The 25654-nt window shown below is 32.4% G+C and overlaps 1 long non-coding RNA gene across 1 annotated transcript; it reads left to right on the top strand.

Annotated features, from left to right (window-relative positions):
* Positions 1 to 18817: 18817 nt before the first annotated feature.
* On the top strand, positions 18818 to 20817 carry LOC127538107 (uncharacterized). The gene is made up of 3 exons (XR_007947676.1): positions 18818 to 18910; positions 19703 to 19772; positions 20791 to 20817. It is a non-coding gene; the product is annotated as an uncharacterized LOC127538107 (long non-coding RNA).
* Positions 20818 to 25654: the final 4837 nt, after the last annotated feature.

Here is a 25654-nt window from a genome sequence, read left to right as displayed (position 1 = left end):
TGAACAGTTTTTTTCAACTACGAGGAAGTTTGTAATTCAGGTCTACATAGCATTAAAAAAAATAAAACAAAACAAAATCCTCAATAAGCGTTATTGCTTTTGGTCAGCATAGACTTCAAATTTGAATAATTTGAGCAAAATCCCTCTTAGACTATGTCACTATATGCAGGAAGAAATGTGGAATTCAGAGAGTTGCCCAGTTAATTTATCACCAAAGTCTAGGCATTTAAAGTAAAGCTTTTTCATAAGTTGATTGCTAAATTTTTCCATTTCTTTATGATGCTAGGTTGTTTGGTCTTTAGAAAAAATCAAAGCCATCAGGTGAAGAATTTATATACAATGTATATGAAAACATGTAGTAGTAGATAGAACACTGAATTAACTATTAAAATATTCATATTGTGGTCATTACTGGCACTTCCTCACTATTTGACAATTGACATGATAATCCATGAATGGAGGAAATGTGATCTATTGGATCAAATTTTCTCAAAAGTCACCTCCAGACCTAACACTCTTTGCTTTCCAAATTGCTTTCATCTAAAATTTTTGGTTAACAGGCAAAAACATGTATTTTGCCACAATATTTTAGCTCATGTAGAAATATGCTCATAAGCTTTTTTAGATCTGTCAACATTGCATATCATATTACCATTTGACTCTGATGAATGGCAGTTTATTACTGACATGGAAAGAGTTAAAACAAAAACAAAATTACTAAAATGAGAATTAATTGTAAAGTTTAAATTGTCAGTAGATATCCTTTAGTGTCTTGTACATTTACCCTAAAATAATATCCACTGATGAAAGCTATCATGACAAGACAGAGTACTGTCACTGTCATTTTTTTTGGATAATGAAAGAACTTAAGTAATTAAGTTTATTTATCAAATCAAATTAACTGCATACAGCTGTATGACACTGAATGCATGACCAGATGGCAGATGGTAATTTCTATTTTTTCAATGGTCACTTTCTTAAAAGTGAGATGAATGTCTGATGACATACAAACTCGGATTTCTGTACATCATTAGTCATTTGTTTCAGCACTTTTTCATGTTTGTAATAGAGAATTACTCAGCTGTTCAGTAGAAATGATTTTTTTCTACATTTTTGGTTGATGTTCATAAGTTATAAAGAAAAAAAGGAAATTTTTCTTAACATGATAAAAACAGATGATTGTATTAAAATGTCCTCTTGTGCAAGATAAAATACTTTTTAAGAACAATTTTGGAGTGTATTTATATATAGTTGTCTCATGCATGGAGAGAACATTACTTTACATGCAGTTTATTTTTAAGGGGTAATGTTCCTCTGGCAACTGTTTATTTTCTTATAAAGATACAATTTCAATTAAATGTGAACTTTCTCCTCCCCCATATCTCAAATTATTCTTATTGAGGTACTTGCATCCAGGTACTATTTTGTTATCTTTTTCAGATATAGAATTGACCATACATTATGAAAATAGAGTAAATTTTAGAAAGTCCTACCAACTTGGAAAACTTTTGAGTACATACTATGGAGTCTATGTCTTCCATTCAAGGAATGAAGTTCAGAAAGATTCATAGCTAGAATTTTAGCCATCCAAAAGTAACCTTTTGGGCTGCTGTATTAGACTACTGCAATATAAAGTAATGGGGAAAGTTCCCAGTGATAAAATTTATATATATTTGAAGGATCTGTGGTTGAAGATTTTTGTTTCATAGTAGTATTCTAAAACTACATTTGAACTTAGATTTTCCTGACCCAAGGATCAGTGTTCTATCCTCTACAGCAGCTAGCTGATTCCAAAATTTGTATTAAAAATAACTTTGATAGTCATTTGGAAGATGGATTGCAATGAGGAAAGATTTGAGGCAGGCAGACCAGCTTGAAGGCCTTAGTAATATCATAGATCAGAGTACAGTGCACAGAGGAAGGACTGAACTAAGGTGGTATTTCTGTTAGTGAATGGAGAAGAAAGGAACCTAAGAGAATGTTATGAAGGTAGCATAGTTGACAGTAGATTGAATTGACAAGCAGTGATATCTAACATTAAGTTGAATTCAATTGAATAAATATTATTTTCTCCATTCTTCTCCCATTTCTGAAAGCTACAATAGTATGATTTTGGTCCCATTCCCAGGAATGAAGTCTATCTGAAGAATCCTCCAAAATCTAGAACAATCCAGAAAATCTGGCTTGATCAAATGTGATCATTAGATGTGAGAACTAAATGGCGACCTAGAGAATTGGATCTCACAAGACACCTAAATAGTGAATTGAAAATATATCTATATAACTAAAAGAGCCAAGCTTGTAATTAGATACATATTTAAATATTTACTATAGGTATAGGTTTTAGAGAGGAGATTAGACTACTTGTACTTCCTATTTCATGAGAATGTTGTTAGGATCAACTGAAATAACAGACATGAAAGTTATTTGGAGTGAACATGTTATATAAATTCAAGGCATTGTTATCATTAATCCCTGTAGAAAGATTTTTCTCTACATATACTTCCTTCTTTTTAAAAATTCAAACTTTTGAATTTTTGATTAACTCACTAAAATCAACAGATATGTCTTTCTTATGAATACAAATATAGCTATATGTGTCCATATGATACATATATATATATGAATACAAATAAATGTATAAATATGAGTGTGTATACACACATTGGAAGAGAGAGTTGTTATTTTGCAGATAAAAGTGTGAAAAGTATTGGACAAGTACCCTTTGCAGATTATTTTTTATTGTTGTTCAAACATTTTAGTCATATCTAATTCTTTGTAACCTCATTGGCAAAGACTCTGGAGTGATTTATCATTTCCTTCTTTAGCTCATTTTACAGAGAAGGAAACTGAAGCAAAAAGAATTAAGTGATTTATCCAGGTTCATATAGCTAAGAAGTGTCTGAGGTTGGATTTGAATTCATGAAATTGAGCTTTCCTGACTTTCGGCCCAACTCTCTATCCTCTGTGCCAATTAGTTGTCCCATTGTAGATTACACCTGGGATTATAAAGATAATTTAACTGTGTAAATTCTTATTACTACTGCTTAGAGAGTTATGAAGAAGTGCTGAGAGTTTAAGTGATTTGACTGTGGGGATTTTAATGATATTGGGGAAAGATCATGAATCCAAGTTTTTCTAATTCTAAGGTCAGTTTTTATACAGTATACTATGTGGTCATTTTTGGCAAACATAATTGTATACACACATATATATGCACACACACACACACATATATATGTATATAAATATGTGTGTGTATATGTCCCTGTAATTGTTATATCACCTATCTTTATTTATTTATATTACAACCACCATCTTGCTACAGAGGTAAGATTTTGCTTCTCAAGAATGTTAAAAACTATACTTTTTAATACATTAGATTGAACCCTTTTTTTATTATGTTAAAATTTATTGATTATTTATTGGTTGCTTGGTTGCCCCCACACACACACACTCTCTGCTTCTTTTTCAGAACTTACATTGGTGGTATTATTTCCATATGATGTTGTACTAGGTAAAGGTATCATTTCCAGATGAATTGAGAAGGAATTTGGGTGTTTAATGACAGATCTATATTGTCCCTAGCTAGTCTAGTAAGCACTTGTGATTATAGCAGATTGCTTAGTTTAAAAGGGAGTGATAAATGAGTGGTTGATCTGTTATGTAATATGGAACAATTGGCACTGTCAGTATTTATTCTCATCTCTTGGTCTTCCTTTGTCCAGACATGCCCAATTCTTACAATGTAAACTATGTAGAGTCATACAATCTTTATTCTTTACCAGAAATTTCCAGTAATCAGAATTGTTTTGCTTCACTTTAAAAGAAAATCATTGCTTGAGCTACTGTCCTTAAAACAATTATCTTCTTGGGTTATTTCATTTGTAAAGTTTCAGGTCAACTTTTCCTTTCTATTTGTGGAAATCCAGCTTTGTACCTTATATTGCCTTAGAAAATGTCAATAAACAAGTTTGACAAAAACTTATGGTGTGCTGTTCTGCCATCTCCTGGCAAAAGTGGAAATTGTTTAAATGTGGACAACTTTAGTTTGGAATTTTTTGCTACCACATGTACCTCCTCCCTTTTGAAGGTAATTGGATATTTTTACCTATGATCTATCTGGTCTATATTTTGTGCTTGTTTCCTAAGAAAGGTAAGGACAAGAGAAAACTTTTTCTTAAACTTAACAGAAATGTCCTTGAAATACTGTTTAAATTAAGAATTTTAAACTGAAAATGCACAAGTCTATGGATAAATTTCTGAGAATGGATAATGTTTATGGGGTGGGAGGGGGGAGTGTCCCTATATCTTTATTTTTACTAAACTTTGATTTACTTTGTAAAATTATTTATTTTCTACATATAAAAACATCATTCTTAGAAGAAATTTATAGAGTGCTCATTAGCTTGACATATAAGTTCATGACAGCATAAATAGATATATTGATCAAATAAAAAACCCTGGTCTGATTGGATAAACTGAGTTAGAATGCAGATTTAATGAATTATGCATTTCAAATTTTATTCTTATTTGAAAAACTTATTTCATTATAACACAAACTCTAGCAGATTCTGTCACTGTAGAAAGTCTTGAGTGTAGTGTCACAGATTGTTTGTTTCCTGAGGACCAGCTCAGCTACATATAGAAAAATTTATTACCAGTAAAATGGGCATAAGGTGATGAATTCTCTGGCAAGGGAAGCCATAAAATAAGAAAAAATACAAAACTGTTTTCAGTCCTCTATGGATCTCTTTTGTTTCTGAAGTAAAAATATTGTAATTGCAGAAAAGGGAATGTATGAAATCAGAACTTTTAAGCTAACCATAAACTTTGATTCAGCTGTTGATTGGCTAAATCCTTATCCTTTTCACTGACCAATGACAATGGAGGGTCCAAACTATCTCAATATTGACATCTTGATTAAAGTTATCATAAGTGAAACCACAACTCATATTATGACTAAACAGAGGGATGGTTAGCAGATTCTCATTGGAAAGGTAAATAGGAGTTGGGGAAAATTGTTTCATCTGGACTCAAAGGAAGCAAGAAATATTATTATTGATCATCTTGCTCAAACCATCTGATCAACATGGGCAAAGAGACTTCCATGAAGATAATTATGCCTTTTGCAGAAGATGAAGTGATAGAAAAATTTTATGAAGAATTCAATAAATTAATTCTTTTAAATCAAATTAGCATGTACATGATATAAAGACCAATGTGAAGGTAAAGATAAGGGTAGATGGAGAAAATGCATTTTAAAAAATGGTTTATAATTAAGAAAGAAAAGAGGTTAAAGATTAGATATGATTGATATTATACATATTTGAGGCATTATCTGAACTTAGGTCTTCTTGACCCCAATTCTCATACGTGTGTCTCTTAATTAATTATTGGAATTTATTTTGATGGAATTTGTTCATTCAATAATTCATTTATTCATCTTTCATCCATCAGTGCAGCCATTCATTTTTCAATGTATTTAGAAGATATGTTTGAACACCTTCATTTTGTCCATCCTTGTAACAAGTGCTAAAGGAGACAGGTAGAATTCATAGATGAATTAGATTTTGAGACTGGGCGACCATACGAATGGTGTTACTATTAGCAAAACTAGGGATTTTTTTTCTTTTGAGAAGAGAGAAAGGTTTTAGAAAGGAAGGTAAAAATTCAATCCCACTCTTTAGCAAAGTTGAATATCAAGGTAATAATGTTCAACAGATAATTGTGTAAGCCTGTGGATCAAAATCTCTTTGAGATTTTTAGTTCCAATACCTATAAATGAAGAGACTGGGAATGGAGCTGTGCATATTCTACAGAAAATTAACTTGTTCCCTGAATTTAGCTTCTTTCTAGGGAATAAGGAATTAATAAATGGTGAGGAAGAAAATATAGCAAATTGAAACTACTTTTTCTAAATATTTTTCAGTGAAGAGGAGAGAATGAAGTTAATAGTCTGACAGGAATGTCGATGTTTTTAGGCTGAGAAGTCAGTAGTGATTACTTAGTATCTGCTATTTTATTACTTTGTAACTATATTCATTTTTAAATATTTGTTTTCTCTTCTTGAAACTGAAATTTTAGATGAATATTTTAAAGAATCTTACATATGACAATTTTGAAAATTGATCATTAATGTTACTTTTTTCTGATTATTTGGGAAGCATTAAAAAATTTCCTTCTTGAACTTTCACTTAAAAATAAATTTTGATATCTTTTTTCACATTGCCATATTTTCTCCCATATTCCTTTCCTGCTCTCAAAGAAACATCCTGTATTACAAATGATACTGTACAAAAAAGAAAAAAAATCAGGAAAACTTATTTTAAAAACCCTCAAAATAACTGAAAACACATTTACAGTACCAAACCAATGAGTTTTCCATCTCTACAAAGGAGTAGAGTATGACTAACTTCTGATATCTCTCATTTGGAGCCATGATCATTGTTTAAATTTTGCAACATTCATCTGTGATTGTGTGTATCTTTGTGTGTATGTTAGTTATTTCTGCCTAAATTATAGTTAGTATGCATATTGCCCTCTTGACACTACTTAGTTCACTCTGAAGTAAATCATGTAAATTTTTATATTATTTATATTCAAAATATTTAGTATTCCATTACAATCATATTACATAATTTGTTTAGCCATTCCCCACTTGATAGATGCCTATTTTATTTCTAATTCTTTGCTACCCCCCCAAAAAAGATGCTATAGATATTTTGGTAAATAAGAGAATTTTCATCTTATCAATGGCCTACTTGGGGATATAAACAGAGAAGTGAATCATTGTGTCAAAGCGAAGAGTATGGATGTTGTAATCATTTTATTTTCATATTTTTAAGTTCTCTAAAAGTTTATCTTGTTTTATAGCTTCAACAATTCAATACTTTTGACACCTTTGATAATTTTCAGGTATAAGGTAAAACATAAGAATTCCTTTGATATACATTTGATATACATTTCTCTCATTATTAGTAATATGGACCATTCTTTCATAAAATCACTAATATTTTGAAATTATTTTTTGAGAACAATTTTCATATCCAAATGGATTTTGTTCACATATACTTACATGTTTGTATTTACAAATTATATGTTATACATTTATTTAAATATGTGTATGCATATGTATATATGTATATGTATACACCTATATGCACATATTGTTTATAGAAGTAGACGTAGATGTAGATATAGATACTACATTGAATAGACATCGTTTATCTAGGAAATGTAATTCAGAACTACATTTTTTTTCTTTCAAATTTGATGGCTTATATGCTTGTCCTAAGTGTACTAATTTTATTTCTATAGAAACTTTTCAGTTTATGGTTGTTCTTTGTTTTTCAGTTATGTCTGACTGTGACTCAATTTGGGGTTTTCTTGGCAAAGATAGTAGATTGGTTTGCCATTTCCTTCTCTAGCTTCTTTTACAGATGAGTTGATTGAAGCAAATGGGGTTAAATTTTCCCAGGTTTACACATCCAATAAGTGTCAAAAGCCAGATTTGGACTCAGTTAAGTGACACCATGGATAGTGTATCAGGCCTGGTTTCTGATTCCAGGTCTGGTACTCTATCCATGGTGTCACTTAACTGCTCCCATTTTTCATTTACATGTAAAAAAAGTTATCTATTTCATCTTTTAAAATTGCCCAAATTTGAGTTAATAATATAATTCCAACCTATATCTCTGAAAAGATATGATATATTCCCTTCTAATTTTTATAATATTATTTTAAAAATTGATAACATGTTTTCATTTGCAATTTATTTTAAAATGGGATATAGCATATTAATCAAAACCTAATATATGCAAGTTTTCTTTCTAGATTTCCCAATTTTTGTCAAATAGGGAGCTCTTCCCTAAGTAGTTTTATCCAAATATTGAATTGCTGAATTCCATTGTTTCTAATTCTCCATTTTCTAGTCTCTTCTACTAATTTACTTCTGTATTTTTTTAAACCAGTACAACTGTTTTTAAATGACTGTTGTTTTATAATATAATTTGAGATCTGAAAGTTCTGTCACCTTTTCATCTCTGATTTTAAAATTATTTTCCTTGATATTATAGTTCTCGCATTTCTCCAAATGAATTCTGTTATCTTATACAGTTCTATATATATACAGCCTTTGATGATTTGATTGATAAAGTATTAAAAACATAAAATGAAATTGAGTACTAAACTTGTTATATTGTCATGGCTTAGCCATGATTACCAAATATTTCTTGAGATATTCAAGTTTTTCTTTATGTTTTTTAAAAAAACTTTATAATTTAACCTAAAAACCATTTTGTGTCCATTAGTAAATTGTTTCTATGCATGTTGTAATTATGAGAAAGGAATTTATCCATTATTGCCTCTTGGAATATACTATATTGATAGAAATTAAACTTATATAGATTTGGATTTTATAGAAATACAGCCTATCACTTAGTTGAAATTGTTTAAGTGTTTCAATTAATGTCTTTCTAGAGTTTTTGGTACTTTTTTATAATGATGTCCTCAATAAATAGGAATATTTTTATTTCATCTGATTATTTTTATTTTTTCTTTTATTTCTGCTATTATTAGCATTTATAGAATTAGATAAAGTAATATCGAGGGGAATAGAACACTTTGCTTTTCTTCTGTATTTATTGAGAAAGCTTCTAGTTTATCCCAGATGCATGTGATGATTAGTGTTGTTTTTGATAGATACTTTCTATAACATTAAATAATTTTCTTCTATATATGTACTAGTTAGAGTCATTATCATAAATGACAAATTGTTTTCTATGTCTATTGAGATAACGATATCATTTTTGATGTTTTTAATATGATTAATTATGTTGATCATTTTCTTTATTCTGAACTATTTTTTTGTCCCAGGTACAAATCCAACTTGAACATAATGAATAATTGCTTAGATGAATTTGTATGGCCTACTTGACAAAATTTTATTTAAAAAAATTTCAGTCATCCATTGATGATATTGTTCTGTGATGTGACTTACTCTTCTCTGTTTTAGGCATTAGGGCAATATTTATTACATGAAATGCATCTGGTAGTGTGCTTTCTTAGTTTTTGAAAATAAATTAAATTGTATTGGAACTAGTTGTTCTTTATATTTAATAGAATTCTGCTGTAACTCCATCATAGTTAGGAGTACCCATTTCTCTATTCCTATTACCATTGATGTTCTATTTCTATTATGAGACTGGATTATTTAAGATCTCTAACTGGTTTATTGTTAGTTTGGGTATTTTATATTTTGAAATTATTCTCCATTTTAAAATTCTTAATTTGTTAGAATACAAGTGTACATAGTAAGTCTTTATTAATTTTTTTTGCTGATTCCGTTATTCTTTTCACTCTTTTTTTATTTTATTGGCTTCATTCACACTTAAAGTTATGTGTTAGATTTATATTTCTATCTATTTTTGTCTATTTTTTCCTTCAGTTAGAATTTCTTTGTTTCTCTATACCTGGAAAGACAACTCTTAATTTCTTCAATCATTTTTGTTAATTCTATTTTAATGCAACTCTATTTCCATGGGTTTTCTTTACTTCAACCTTATGTTCCACTCCTACATATTATAATTTTCCTAGTTTTGATTTTTTTTTTATTTAGCCTATTAATTCTTTTGTCTTTCCTCATTTTATCTAGTTATTTAATTCCTTCCCTCTTTTTTTCTCTAAGTTAAATAGTCAGTTGAGATATCCCTTTGTCATTCTATTTGTTTTGTTAGGTTTTCTTTCTTTCTTTCTTTCCTTCTTTCTTTCTTTCCTTCTTTCTTTCTTTCCTTCTTTCTTTCTTTCCTTCTTTCTTTCTTTCCTTCTTTCTTTCTTTCCTTCTTTCTTTCTTTTCTTTCTTTCTTTCTTTCTTTCTTTCCTTCTTTCTTTCTTCCTTCTTTCTTTCCTTCTTTCTTTCTTTCTTTTCTTTCTTTCTTTCTTTCTTTCTTTCTTTTCTTTCTTCTTTCTTTCTTTCTTTTCTTTCTTTCTTTCTTTCTTTCTTTCTTTCTTTCTTTCTTTCTTTTTTAAATTTCAGGGAGAGAGAAATGGCTATCATAGTGTGGCTCTTTTCTCCCACATTACGGCAAGGGAGACTCATTCCTACCTAGAGGGGAAACAAGTATTTGGGTTTAGAAGTCACTGTGGTCTCTTTAAAGGGAATGGGTATAAGATTAAAAGTATATTTCTCTTCTCTGTTAAATATTATCCATCTGGGATATATGATAAGGTTACATGTAACTTCTCATCACTGTCATTTCTAGGTGAAAGGAAGATTCCAAGTTCTATATCTAAGGCATAACCTTTTTTATTCAATAATCAGTTCCACTATAAACATATAAAAATAGAAAAGAAAGCCATTTATCCAAATTATAGTAAAACAGACATCTGAGGAAGTTTATACCTAGGAGAATATATATCAGACAATACAGAGTGAAGGAGCTTTCCAATTAGAAGTGAAGTAATGCAGATCAACTTAGAGAAACGATCCCAACTCTCACCCAAAGCAAACTCATCAGTTGTTGTTGTTGTTGTTGTTTTGGGGGGGGGGTAGAGAGGTGGGGAGATGAGGAGTCAGGTTTAAATGATTAGTCCAGGATCACATGGTTAGTAAATGTCAAGTATCTGTGGCTAGATTTGAACTCAGGACCTGCTGACTCCAGAGTCATTTATTTATTGTACCTCAAATTCTTCAGTATAGCAAACTGGACTACCAGTTCCACTCATGTCTTCCTGGGATTTCTTCCTCAGCAATCTGAGTGGTGTTAGCCTCTTGTATCTTCCCCCTCAAAGCTAGAAGCCATAAGTGCCAGGAATGAGTTGATACTTGAAGAAAACTTGAAGCTTGGAAAGTTCTTAAAGGAACTAGCACTTGAAGAGTTCAGAAAAGAGGTTGGATGAGAACTGAAGCTCTCTTGTTTCTTGCCAGCTGTATCCTGCCCCTCACACAGTGCAACATTTTTCTATACCAATAAGGAGAGAATGCCATATTAATGGGTTCCAAGACAGGATTTTATTTAACACATGTATCTAATCTAAGACATTATTTTTAAAAAAAGGATTCCATTATTGTTCTATTAAAAAACAATCAACAGGATGATTTCAGAGAGGTCTGGAGAGACATGAACTGATGCTAAATGAAATAAGCAGAACCAGGAGATCATTGTACACAGCAATAACAATATATGATGATCAGTTCTGATAGAGGTGACTCTTTCCAACAATGAGGTGAATGAGGCCAGTTCCAGTGATCTTGTGACAAAGAGAGCCATCTACACCCAGAGAGAGGACTGTGGGAATTGAGTGTGGATCACAATATAACATTCTCATTCTTTTTTTTGTTGTTGTTGTTTTTCACTTGCATTTTGTTTTCTTATTCATTTTCTTTCCTTTTTGATCTGATTTTTCTTGTGCAGCAAGATAATTGTATAAATATATTTACATATATTGGATTTAGCACATATTTTTAACATGTATAACATATTGGATTGCTTGCCATCTAAGGGAGGAGATGGGAAAAAGGAAGGGGAAAATTTGGAATACAAGGCTATGCAAAGGTCAATGATGAAAAATTATCCATGCATATATTTTGAAAATAAAAAGCTTTAATTAAAAAAAAAAGATTCTATTTCCTCATCTTTCTCATTATATATCTTCCCTTTCTATGTGGAAAGAACTTTCTTCCTGGGTCAGCTAGGTGGCACAGTGGATAGAGTACCAGCCCTGAAATCAGGAGGACCTGAGTTCAAATTTGATCTCAGACACTTAACTCTTTCTAGCTGTGTGATCCTGGGCAAGTCACTTAACCTCAGTTGCCTCAGTAAACAAACAAACAAACAAAAAAAAACCCAGAAATAAACTTTCTTCCTTTGATTCATGGCTTTTGCATATATTCTTTCTTTATTATCTGTATCTCTCATTAAATTAAATATTCTAAATTACCTATCTTTAATTCTCTTTTATGACTTTGTAGATTTGATCTGATACCTATACCCTGTCCTTTATTATAGCCCTCTTATTCCAGGGGATGGCAGTAACTCAAGCATGATTGTGAAGGCAGTCTTCTAGAGGTCATTGGAAGGGATATGATCATTGGCCTTGGCAAGATAATGAACTATTATTTCTTTTGAAGCTAGAATAAAGGAGAAAGGGATGGGAAGGCGGGGGGGGGGGGGGGAGGAATATGTCAAGGTGTTTTAAGATATAATTCAGGGAAGGAGAGAGAGATAAAGATGAATGGCAGGTTTTTCCAGTGAATTATGGGGGAAAGTCCTCTTATGGAAGAGGGAAGGGGATGTTGTAGAAAGCTTGAGAAGAGAATATTTGGAATAACTTCATTGGAGAATACAATAGATAATCAAATTGAAAATGGTGAAAAAATTTCCTGGTGAAGGCCCAGTTAAGATTGGGTAATATAAATTTACATATGACCCCTATCAACTGGGTTGTATGATGTAATGGGCTGAGGCTTGAGTTGATGCACTGAGGTCCCAAGCACATGAGGCTAAATAGTAATTGGACCATACTCTATTAGTATATAAGCTTGGAGAAAGAATGGCCTCCGCCCACTCTTTGTTCAAGTCCTGATGTGTTGTATAGGAAATGACGATTCTGGTGGGTGGAAGCAGGGGAGTGGAAAAGGAAGGGGAGGAGAGACTGCTTGCTTTTGCCATTGCGATGACTTTTCTGTTTGTTTCTCTTCTTCTTTTTGCTTTTTGCTGAGGCAGTTGGGTTTAAGTAACTTGCCCATGGTCACACAACCAGGAATTGTTAAATGTCTGAGGCTGGATTTGAACTCAGGTCCTCCTGACTTCAGGGCTGGTGCACTACCCACTGAGCCATCTCCTCCCCTTCCTTTTGTGCACAGTATAAGATTTTACACACCACTGGCATACCCTTTAATCCTCAAGGATAGGCAATAGTAGAGAGGAGAAACAGAGACATTAAGATGCTCCTCCAAAAACAAAAGAAAGGGGGAGCCACAGGTAACCCTAGAGAGCTTCTAAATCTAGCTCTTTATACTATTAACTTCTTGATTTTTGACAAAGATGCACTGGCTCCAGCAGACAGGTTTTATAACCCACTGGAAGGGCAGTGTCCAGTGCGAGCAGCTCCGCTATCTTTAGATAATCGCCAGGTGATGTGGAGAGACCTAGAAAGTGGTGAATGGAAGGGACCAGATACGCTAACTGCTTGGGGGAGAGGGTTTGCTTGTATCTCTACAGGTGGAGAAGGAATCAGATGGGTGCCAACGAGCTGTATTCGCCTTGTCCATCGCAGAGAGACGGAGCAGACCCTTGAAACGAAGGAGAAGACCCAAGAAACATCGGATGGTTCTGTTGCTGATTGTGCTCACCATTGAAAGCGTGTGGCAGTTATGGTGTTTGACTCATGGACATAGAAAATCATTGGACCTCCAAACCCTCGGAAATCATTGGATTCTCTGAGACATTAGATTGTTGTAGGACTTTAAATCCCTCAGGAATCATTGGATTCTTTGAGACATAAGACTTGAAAGCCCTCAGGAATCATTGGATTTTCTGAGAAATGATAAGACTGTTACAGGACTTCAAAATCTGCTGGAATCATTGGATTCCCTAAGACATAAAAAGACTTTTGCTGGACTTCAAAAACTTGGGGGGATCATTGGATTCCCTGATATGTGAAGCGATGGACAATAGATTGGTTTTGGACTATCTCTTGGCTGCTGAAGAAGGTGTATGTGTGACTGCTGTTTACATACTCTCCTTCTAGGACTTCTGGCAATCTTTTACAACACAATGTCAATTTATATTGTTTGTTATACTGTTATTTGGGTGTGTAATTCATATTTGTTACACCACATCAAGCCTGCACTGACTGTGGGGAGAGTCATCACTAATAGCCTCTGCATTGTTGCTATGTGCTTGTGTAATACTTCCCATGCTGATGGGTTTGTGCATAATAAGACCCTTGAGCCCAGAAACCTGCGAGCAACCCCCACTTCCCTTTGGTGCTTTTCATCTCCCTTCCTGAGATGTCAGGGAGGGCGTGATTATCTCCTTTTTAGTGCTTTCACCTCCTTTCCTGAGAAGTCAGGGAAGGTGTGATCACCTCCCCTTGGGGGCTCTCACCTCCCTGAGAAGTCAGGGATGGCATGATCACCTGTGTTCTAAAACAAAAGAAAGCGGGAGATGTAATGGGCTGAGGCTTGAGTTGATGCACTGAGGTCCCAAGCACATGAGGCTAAATAGTAATTGGACCATACTCTATTAATATATAAGCTTGGAGAAAGAATGGCCCCCGCCCACTCTTTGTGCAAGTCCTGATGTGTTGTATAGGAAATGACGATTTTGGTGGGTGGAGGCAGGGGAGTGGAAAAGGAAGGGGAGGAGATGGTTCAGTGGGTAGAGCACCAGCCCTGAAGTCAGGAGGACCTGAGTTCAAATCCAGCCTCAGACACTTAACAATTCCTGGTTGTGTGGCCATGGCAAGTCACTTAAACCCAACTGCCTCAGCAAAAAGCAAAAAGAAGAAGAGAAACAAACAGAAAGGTCATCGCAATGGCAAAAGCAAGCAGTCTCTCTTCCCCTTCCTTTTCCACTCCCCTGCCTCTACCCACCAGAATCGTCATTTCCTATACAACACATCAGGACTTGCACAAAGAGTGGGCGGGGGCCATTCTTTCTCCAAGCTTATATATTAATAGAGTATGGTCCAATTACTATTTAGCCTCATGTGCTTGGGACCTCAGTGCATCAACTCAAGCCTCAGCCCATTACAGAAAGACTTCCTCCAGTACTGTTTAGCCGTTCAAGAATAGAATTAGAGATGGTGGCAATAATGCAAGGTTGGGATTTGGCAAGTCATAAGCAACAATAATTACAAGCAGACAAGATTCAACAGTAGAGAACAATTTAAAGCTGAAAAAGTTAGAATAGAGTTAAGGCTTGTAAGGGAAGAATGTGAAATGAACAGTGACAAGGGCTTAGAATAGAACCGAGTAGAGAGGTTGGAGGTTATCCTTGGAATAAGTAATAGGTTTCAAACGACTAAGACAGGGAAAGGTAGACTGGCACAAAGTTCTCTTAGAAGAATATCATCGTATTTTTAAAAAAATAATTTAATAGGAACAGCTGTCAGAAACTAATACAGGGTTATGACTGGCCCTGGGTGTAGTTAAGGAGTAAATGTTTATAGGTCACAAGAGTTAAGGAGGTTGATATATTGGGAAGTTGAAAGTCTTTACAAAATATCAGTATGTGCTTTGAAATTCACTAGTATAAATGGATTGAAGAGGAAGATTAAAAGCAAGAATTAAAGATCATGACAAACATGGAGAATATTCAAGGAATAGATAGATAACTTAGAAGAGTATTTGAAAGGAGTAATATACTTTTCCAGCCAAATTCAAAAAAGGAGTGGATATTAAGTCATAGTAGCAGAATGAAAGTCTGAAAGTGACAGTTAAACAAATAAGCTTATTCTCCTTCTTGGACTAGTGTGTCAGAATGAGATCCTTTTTAGCTTGAACACTATGTGATTATATAAAACATCTGATTAATTGAATCCATTTAGTGTTTGGGTATTAAACAACCATTAAGAAAATACAAGGAAAATTGCTTATGAAAAAAAAAAGTTATTTTAAAGTGGTTAAAATATAAAGCACTTAAAATATAGATAATATTTTCATGAAAAATGCATATATATTAATGTGATTCTTTAAAAAAGCCTTCAAATGATCCTGTACATATAGATGAGACAAGACTAGTTAGGAAGACTAGTGCCAAGGGCAGTAATATTTAAATCAATTATGTGCCACTTTTATCCTATCTTGTTCTGGCCTATAATGAAAAATGATTTTCTCTTAATCATATTAAATCTAATTTCCTGGGCTCTTGACTTTGCTTTCTCTTGGTTTCAATGTGTGAATCTTAGATTTAAATCTTTATGTTTCTGATTCTTGGCTGAACTTAATTCCTTAATCCTTTCTCCTTATCCTTTTAGCTTCTGAATCATTGTTCAAAATTTAATCTTCACTTTTAGTCAACCTAAACATAGTGACAAGAAAATTATTTTTTCTCTTGATAATTTGCTTGTTATATTATTAGCCAATAACTTTTTTCCACATAAGATGTAAAATTATCTAATATTTAATGTCATATTCACTAAAACTACTTAGGAGAACAGTTAATTTTTTTTTATTTCTGTAGACAGAAAATTAAGTATTCAAACTTAGAAATGTTTTATTCTTTTAAATTATGCTAATAATAACAGTCAGAACTTCATTTTATTAAAAAATAAAGTTGACCTACAAGAATGGAATACTTATAAGCCATCCATCCCCAGTGAAGAAAAAAAAAAACTTCAAGATATGCTGTTTCTAAGGCATCTAACTATTAATGCTTAATAAATGTACTCTTATTTTCAGATGACTACATCTATATTAATGAGAATTTCATATTACTGGACCCCTGATAATTGGATTTCTGCAGTGATAACTATAACAAGTGTCCTTTTTTTGATATGTGTCTATGCTGTGGCATGGTGTCTCTTCAAAGAGTAAGATTTGAATTATTACTTCTCTTTAAACAACTTAATTCCCTATAAATACCATTAAGGATGACTAAAAAAGATCATGAAAGAGTGTCTAGGCTATGGACTAAAAAAATTATTAAATAATTCAAGATCCTAAAACAAAATAAACTTTTGCCTGAATGAGAGTAAATTAAAGAACATGGTGGCTAGAACATATTTGTCTAATTAGACAGAATATCTCATTTTCCATCTTACTTTGTTAATAGTTACTGGAATTGATATATTAAGAAAAAGTATGGTTGCTTTGTTTTGAAAAGAAGATACAGGGTAAAATAGTGGTATTATAGCAGTGAGATATTTTCCCTTGAAATTCAACCTGAAGATTCCAGGATTCATTTATTTAGGCAACGATCTGTAACATCCTATAAAGGTGTAAATGTCAGATTCATTGGAAATACTACCTGGGACTAAGGAATGAGAGTTTGGCTATGTAAATTATTTTTTTTTAAATAGGTTCTTTGTGGTAACAGTATATCGAGCTCATAGATAGCAAATAAATATTTATTCATTAGTTCTGGGTTACTATAATTAATAAAAAGATAGACTCAAATGGGATGAGGTGAATTTGAGTAGGAAAAATTTGTTTAAAAACTAAAATACAAGCAATCTTAGAGTAGCAAATTTAAAAGTAAAATAACTACTATCTTAAATAATTAGGAATATACTGTCTTGTACAGCTATATTTCAGTTAGACATTTTGCAAAGTTTCTCATGATATCCCTGTGAAGAAGATAAGAAGCCAATATAGTCAAATGCATTCAGAATTGGTTAGATGACTGGATGTGGCCCAAAGAGAATTGATTGTCAGATTAATATAAACTAAAGAGACACATGTAGTGCTTTGCTGAAGGGTTTTACAATCGACTGTGTCTTTATCAATTTAACAGTTGCATACTTCACAAATTTGCAGATGACATGAAATTAGCAGGGATAGTTGAAACTTTTAATTGATTGAAATTCAAAAAGATCAATAGATTAAAATAATAGATGAAATATATCAATGTCTATTAAACACATAAAATCAGAATAAATTTGAATACACTTAAGCTAAAAAATCAACTGGAAATATAAAACATACACATAAAGATCACTAATAGTCATTTATGTGAATTTTTTTCATTTCTTTTATTAATAATTTAAATTAATATTTCATAATATTGCTCTGTCTTTGATCTGATCATTTCTAATTATTCTTGACTGGAAAATCATCCTTGTCCCTCTGTTAGCCATATTTTGCTGGACATCTCTACTGTATTGTCTTATAGACAGCTAAAACCAAATTATTATCTCTCAATCTAAACCCACCCTTCCTAAATTTCTTATTTCTTTTAAACACATGGACATTTTTCTAACCAAGCAAACTTGCAAATTTAGAATTATAAATAGTTCTTTATTCTTCCTCTTGTACCCTTTATCTACCAAATTGTCAAATATTCTTCATTTTTCTTTCATAATATTTCTTGCATACATTTCTCCCTTTCTTCTCACATAACTATCCTATATCATTCTCCTCTGAACTGTTATAATAACTTCCAAATGCGTCTTCCTTCTTTAATTCTTGTCACTTTCTAATCCATCTGTCAAATGAAGTTTTCTATATTTCAGATCTAATCATGTCACATATACTTCAATTTAAAAATCTTCGATATCCTCTAAAATCTGTCTCTTTACTGTTCAGTTGTTTTGTAGTCATATCTGGTTCTTTGTATACCCAAATTTGTGCTTTCTTGGCAAAGACATTGGAAGGGTCTGTGATTTCTCCTTCCAAGTCATTTTACAGATAAGGTAACTGAGAAACAAATAGGATTTTCCCAGGATCACAAGCTAGTAAATGCTTGAGGTCACAATTGAACTCAGGTCTTCCTCACTTCAGGCCTGGTTATTTCACTCTGTCATCTATCTTCCTTTTCTACTTGAAATAAAAGGGGATAATGAGAAATGAGATGGGAATAGTAGGTATGGATGGGCTTTAAATATTAAACTCAGAAATTTGTATTTCATTCCACAGGCAATAGGGAGCCAATGAAGATTTTTAAAGAAAAGAATAACATAGTAGACTTGAATTTGGGTAAATTACTTCATCAGCTGTGTAGAGGATGGTTTGGAAATAAGTGTTTCCATAGACATAGTGTACCTTGTGTGAATATTGATTAGCAACTATTTCATCAATATTAATGTTAACTACTTATGCTTTGAGTGACTATGTATCTCATGTCAGCATATATTGTTTCCTTAAAATTAGTGCTTCGGGATGTTCAAGATTCTTTCCCAATTGTTACCAGCATCAAGTGAGCCAGCCAAGCGTTAGTACTAAGGAGATCATTGAGATGCCCAGGTAAGAGAAGAGCTCATATTTGTCTGTTAATCTCATCTTTAAGATTTTAACAATGATTCCAATACATTTTAAAGGTGAGGACATAGTTAAAATTATATGCATTATTTTTAATTTAAATGATCACAATTAATTTTATAATTTTTGAAAAAAATTAGTTTAATTTTAGGATTAATTTTTCCTGCTTAGCAACTGTAACATAGGCTTTTGCAGAAGGCATATGTCATTTACTTATGAGCATGTGCAATAGTTGCCCAGTCCCTTCGCCACTTTCCTTCACTATATAAATAAGGCTAACTAAGAGAGAAAAAGAGAAAAAGAGACAGAGTCAGAGACAGAAGAAAAACAGAGAGAAAGACAAAGAAAGGAATAAAGACAGAGACAGAGATTGAGAGAGATATACAGAAAAACACAGAGTGAATGGGCATAAAGTTGGATTCAATTTTCATTTCTGACAATTATTAGATATGAAAGTTATGACACCTGGGCAAATCACTTAACTGTTCCATTCCTTAGGCAAGTCCTAAAACTGAACTTCTGAATTATGCATTGTATATTTTATCTAGGTAGAAAGAATTACCAGGAGTGCCTCCTGAAGATAAAAACACAAATCCTCTATATGATGAATGTGTATTCTGTTAGTTCCTGATTCTGTGCTGAGTAATTCTTGATACAACCATGTTCACATATTATTTTTTCTCCAACAATATGTAGTTTGATTACAATTAGAGACAAAATATTAGGGGAAAATGCCTGTGCATAGATTCTCAATATTTCTTTGATGGTATTATTTAGGAATGTGGACTCACTTAACAATCAACAAAAGTCAAATGCAAAGCCAACATTACTACCTGGAAATGAAAATGTAAGTATAAAGAGGAAAATTAAATCAGTGTTATTAAACCCAGCACTTCTGACCCTTCAAGCTTGCAGGGGAATAGAATGTAGTAAGAACAAAAATAATGAAACTTATAAACAAAGAAAAAACAAAAAGGGAAACAAGCATGATAGAAAACTGAAATAAAAGAGTAGAAATGTAAAAAGACAAACATTAGAATCCTTTAACCCATGAATGACCATTGGAAACTAGGGGTAAAGAACTTTAACTATTTAAATGAAGAATAGTAAAGTAAAAAATTCTAATGGACTAAGATTTTAGTATAGAAAATTCGTACTTATTTTGCTTTTGTTCCTTTGAAATGTTGAAAACCATGAGGTAAATTATACCAATTTGAGAATTCCTGGAAAATATGGTAAAGGCTGAGAAGTAAAGACTAAGGGATTCATTAAGTATAAAATAACCAATTACATTTGTCCTTTTGTGGAAACAAGGTTTAAATGATAGAAGCAACTGTTTATATATTCTGTCATGTATATGTATGTGTATATATATATATATGTGATAGATATTTATACAGGCATATGCCTATATTATGCATGTATGTATAGGTGGTATATATGTATATATAGAAATAATGGAATTATATACATATATACACACAATAAGAATTAGCTTAGAGTAATATAATTTTAGAACTAATATCCATTATTCCAACTTCCTAATTTTACCATTGAAAAAATTGAGGTCCATTGAAGTGAGGTACTTTATCAAATTTCATAAAATAAATTGGTAGTACCAGCATAAGAAGCCAGGCCTCCTTATTTTCAGTCTACAGTATCTTGATGCTTCAAATTATTACTTAGGTTATAAATTATTGTGATTCAATGTTATATTAGTGATTCTAAAATAGTATGAATAACAAACAGAAAAAAGTTTAAATTCTATTTATATAGCAGAAAAAGCATTGACTGTACTACCATGTAGTAATATGAAGACACATTTGGGATAAAGTAATACATTTTATTTTTTCATTTTCTTATAGATGGCAACAGTTTATGATGGACGCGCACTTGATCCTGGTAAGAGGCAGATAAGTTTAAAAAAAATACACATATTCTCAATGTTTACAGCTTTGCAAAAATCTATGAATAAAGAGGTAGCCTTAAATGTCAATTATAATAATGTTACCAATAATATTGATTTCATGGATTGTTTTTCTAAATGTAAAATGAATTGGACCTTTTCATCTAACTTTGCACCATTTCTGAGACTGCAATTCTAAGGTCAAAAGTGCTAAAATCTCATCACCTTTTCAAATATAAGAATTATTTGAGCTATTTTTATTATTAATTAATATTAAGAATTATTTAACCCCTTAAGCTAGTTGCAGCATTTGACATTATTGATAGTTTTTCCTCCTGGATTTTCTCTCATTCTTTTATGATTTTACTTCTGCTCATTCTTCTTCAGCCTCTTTTTTGTTATAATCCTCTTCTTTTTTTTTTTTTAATAGTTTTTTTTTATTTACAAGTTATATGCATGGGTAATTTTACAGCATTGATCATTGCCAAACCTTTTGTTCCAATTTTTCCCCTCCTTCCCCCCACCCCTCCCTTAGATGGCAGGATGACCAATACATGTTAAATATATTAAAGTATAAATTAGATACAAAATAAGCATACATGACCAAATCATTATTTTGCTGTACAAAAAGAATTGGACTCTGAAACATTGTACAATTGGCCTATGAAGAATATAAAAAATGCAGGCAGGCAAAAATATAGGGTATAATCCTCTTCTAATGCCTTTTGTAGATGTCCCCTTAGGACTTTCCTTGCTTCTTCTATTTGGCTTTACTTATTGTTGTTGTTTTTCCCCCAATTGTATCCATTGTGATCCTCAATTGGTTTTTTCCTAGCAGGGATACTGAAGTGGTTTGCCATCCCTTTCTCCCACCCATTTTACAAATGGGAAAGTTATATTAAGTGATCATTCCAGACTCACACATAGCTAATAAGTGTTTGAAGCTGGATTTGAACTCAGGTCTCCATGACTTCAGGTCAAGTGCTCTATCCCTGCACCACCCACTTGCTTCTTCATAACTCCAGTTGGGGTTTTCTTGGCAGAGATACTGTAGTAGTTTGCCATTTTCTTCTTCATATAATTTTACAGATGAAGAAACTGAAGGGAATAGGATAAAGTGACTTTCCCAGAGCCACACAGATAGTGTCTTTAAACTCATGTCAAGAAGATGTCTTTTTTACTCCAGTCCCAAGATTCTCTTCACTGTATCAGCTCATTGCCCTGGAAATACTTGAAGGGTTTGAAAAGTTCTGTGTATATAGGCAATTTTAGAATTTCTTAACTTGAGATCTTAGCTGTCCCCTGAACTAAATATTGTATCTCCAATTGCTTGCTGGATATCTGTACCTGAATTTTGTTGCAAATTCAACATATAAGAACATCATTTCCTTCACCTCTGACCCTTTTTCAGGTGTCTTTTTTCTGAATTTCAATGCTCGGGTTGTTGAAATTATTATCATTTCAGTCACCTAAGCTTAAAACCTTTAGGTCATATTTGATTTCACGTAGCCTTTCTCTTAATTTAGCATTCTTCCTCCCCCTCCCTCTTTTAAAGAACTTTTTTGGTTGTGTTGTACTTTTGACATTTTTCAAATAGGGAAATTGAGGCAGAAAGAACTTAAATGATTTGCCCAGAGTCACACAGCTAGTAAGTGTTTTAGAAAGTTTTGAATTTAGATATTTCTGACTTCAGATACATAAATCTATTTAATAGCTTCATTAAATATAAATGCACTCCATGTTTATGTTAACTCTCATGAAAAACAGCATGATTTTGATGTACAAATCCTTTTTTAATGCCTTAGAGTTCTAATTTCAAACAATGACTGGTGATGAGATTCCTGATGACAATAAGATAAGACTGGAGGATAGTTCACAGTATTATTTCACTATGGGCTTAGAGCCAGCGAAGAACCTAAAAAAGGATGATAGCTTGAGAGAGTACTGAATAGAAGTGGGAGTGAAGAATATAATTAAGAGGCTCTCTCCTTTGCTTCAACTCACCTCATTCCTCTGTTTCATACTCTTCTATGATCTATGACTATCTGTGTGTATGTATGTATGTATATATATATATATATATATATATATATAGCCTCTATCTCTGTCTTTGCCTCTCTTGGTCTCTGTCTTGCTGTTTTTAGCTTTATTTCTTTTATCTGTGGCTCTTTCTTTTTGAAGTGGAAAACCATAGTCACTCAATGACACTGATAGGTGATTGTACATAAAGAGCTGGAGAAAGTTACATTTGTCATCTCTCTAAAGGAAAGCAAGATTCAGATTCAGGACTTTTCACATTAAGAAATGGAAGAAAAGATCAGACTTTCTAGTTCAAGAAAAATGGAAAAGGAAGGAGGGAAGAGAAAGAGGGAGATCATATTCAAGTGGCTCTGTTAAAAAAAAGAATTTGGACAGATATGATTTTATAGGATAGCAATAAGTGATTGAGGAGTATATGCATGGATTTACCTTTCCTTCCTACAATACTTCTCATATATCACTACTTAACAAAACTCATCTCTGGACTGGAGGCTAAGAGGATGATATAGAAAACAAGCTCATATAGTAGAGAGAAAGAAAATTCGTATAATCATTGGTTTTCCATAGGAAGATATATACATAAAGAAAAGATTGACAGAAAGGAAATAGATGATTTCTGGATATATCATAGGTGCTGAGCAGAGGACTCATACTATAACAATGAGATTACAATTATGGAGACACCAACTAAAGCTCTAGATCTCTATTAAAGGCAGAGATACTAATAACTTCTTTATTAGTCAATAATAATAATGCCATATTTCAGATGGTAGAAAAAGCAAAAATAGGAAATTCTATTTTTTATCTGATCTTCTATTTTGGAAGGAAGTAACCACTGCATTTTACTAAAAGAACACTGCTGCACTGAGAAAATAAAGAATAAAGAGGAGGTAATTCTGCTCTATTTTGTCCAAGTTATTTCATGTTCTTAGAACTACTTTTTAAGATATTGACATATTCTAGAATATTTCAAGGAGGGCTCCCAGAAGAATGATAGGGTTCAAGTCATATAAGGATCAATTGACAGAACTGAACTAAGAATTGTTACAATGGAGGAGAAAACTTTCAGGCAGATAAGATAGCTCTTTTCAAATCACTTCATATAAAAGAGGGATTAAACTTGAGCTGTTTTGCCCCACAAAGAAATAGAAACAAAGAGCGGAAAGTACTTAGACAAATTTAGCTTTAATAAACTTCCTAAAAATTATCTCATCAAAAATAAAACAGCTATGTCAAGAGATAGTAGACCCACTTATCTAGCAAAGGCTAGTTATTTAGACCATTTTGTGTCTTGCAGAAGGGATTCTTTTTGGCAGCATGTGTGGTTGTAAGTCATCCTTGAGGTCTCTTCAAGTTCTGAAATTCTATGATTCTATGATTCTGTACATAGGTCAGCAAGTATCTGTAATTATAAGTGAATTAAATGTTTGACAGATCATTCAGTGCTTAGGTTTCCCAGCATGAGAAATAACATAATTTTGGTAAAGAGCTCCTTTTTTGATCCCCTAGAGTCCTAGTTTTAAAATTTTAGGATTTATTCCAATGGTTTTATCTGGCTTTGAGCCTGCTTGAAGTTTATTTTGGAGAGTGTCTGTTTATGCACGTGTGTACATGCTAGGTCAATGAATCGTTTATGATTAGTAGAGGATTGATTTTCAGCTGAATCTTTTGGCTCCATATACTTACTAGTGTTTTTTTTTTTTAATGCAGAGTTATTTGCAGAATATTCATAATAAATGACATATGTATGCTACATGTACCCTAAAGCAGACATACATAATGTTCAATAGAATATGATGCTAACTTACAAATCTAATTTGTTCTCAAATAAAACAAGAACATTTATAACCATACTTCTGACAAATAATTATAAGAATTTCAATGCTTCACTGAAAATTTACCAAAGAGTGACAAAAGAGAAAATAGCCAATGCCCTAGAATATAGTATATATACTAGTTACTTCCCAAATGTACCACATGATGTCAGCACTACACCACCAATATTAGAATTGATAGTTGAATTAATGAAATAGCTACTAAAAAAAAATACCTTTAGGCTTTTAAAAAATGAAATACAGTATACATTGATAACCAATTCACCCCTTATGAGAGAAAATTCTATAAATTAAAATGTGACCAACTTTATGATGTTTATATTAAATATTGGTGGTCATTTTTGAGAAATCTCTAAATGTGCTATTTTTATCTTCCATAAATTGAATTATGAGCAGAAAAAAATAATTCAATTAAACAAGCATAAAATCTTATACTAGCTGTTCGTACTACAATTTGAAAAGTAAATAATTGCTGTTCTCAAGGTGTTATTAAAATGAGCTGCATACTTACATATCTATATTTTTATATATACATATTCATATGTACATAACATATATATAGGTAAGTAATACCAAGTAACATGTAAAGACCTAAATGAAGGCAGGGGGTCAGGGATAGTTTCATAGAGGTAGCAAGTGAGCTGAGTCCTAAAAGAAGGAAAAAATTTCTAAGAGGCAAAGTTGAAGAAGCAATGCATTCTAGGCATTTGTGTTAATATGGAGGATTGCATTGTTTCTGTCAGGTTACATGTCACATAGGAAAACTGTTCCTAATAATGTAAAAAAAAATGAACCAAGCAATTAATTATCCAGACTGCTTCACTGTGTTCAAATTGGTCCATCAAGTTGATGGACTTCCAGAGGTGGAGCCAAGTTGGTGGAGTAGAGAAAGCACACATTTGAGCTCTTCCAACATTCCCCTTAAAACAATTTAAAATAATGTCTCAA

This window comes from Antechinus flavipes, chromosome 5 (genome assembly GCF_016432865.1).
Source record: "Antechinus flavipes isolate AdamAnt ecotype Samford, QLD, Australia chromosome 5, AdamAnt_v2, whole genome shotgun sequence".
Classification (NCBI taxonomy): domain Eukaryota; kingdom Metazoa; phylum Chordata; class Mammalia; order Dasyuromorphia; family Dasyuridae; genus Antechinus; species Antechinus flavipes.
The sequence above is the reverse complement of the archived record's forward strand: the minus strand, read 5'-3'. Positions and strand labels throughout refer to the sequence as shown.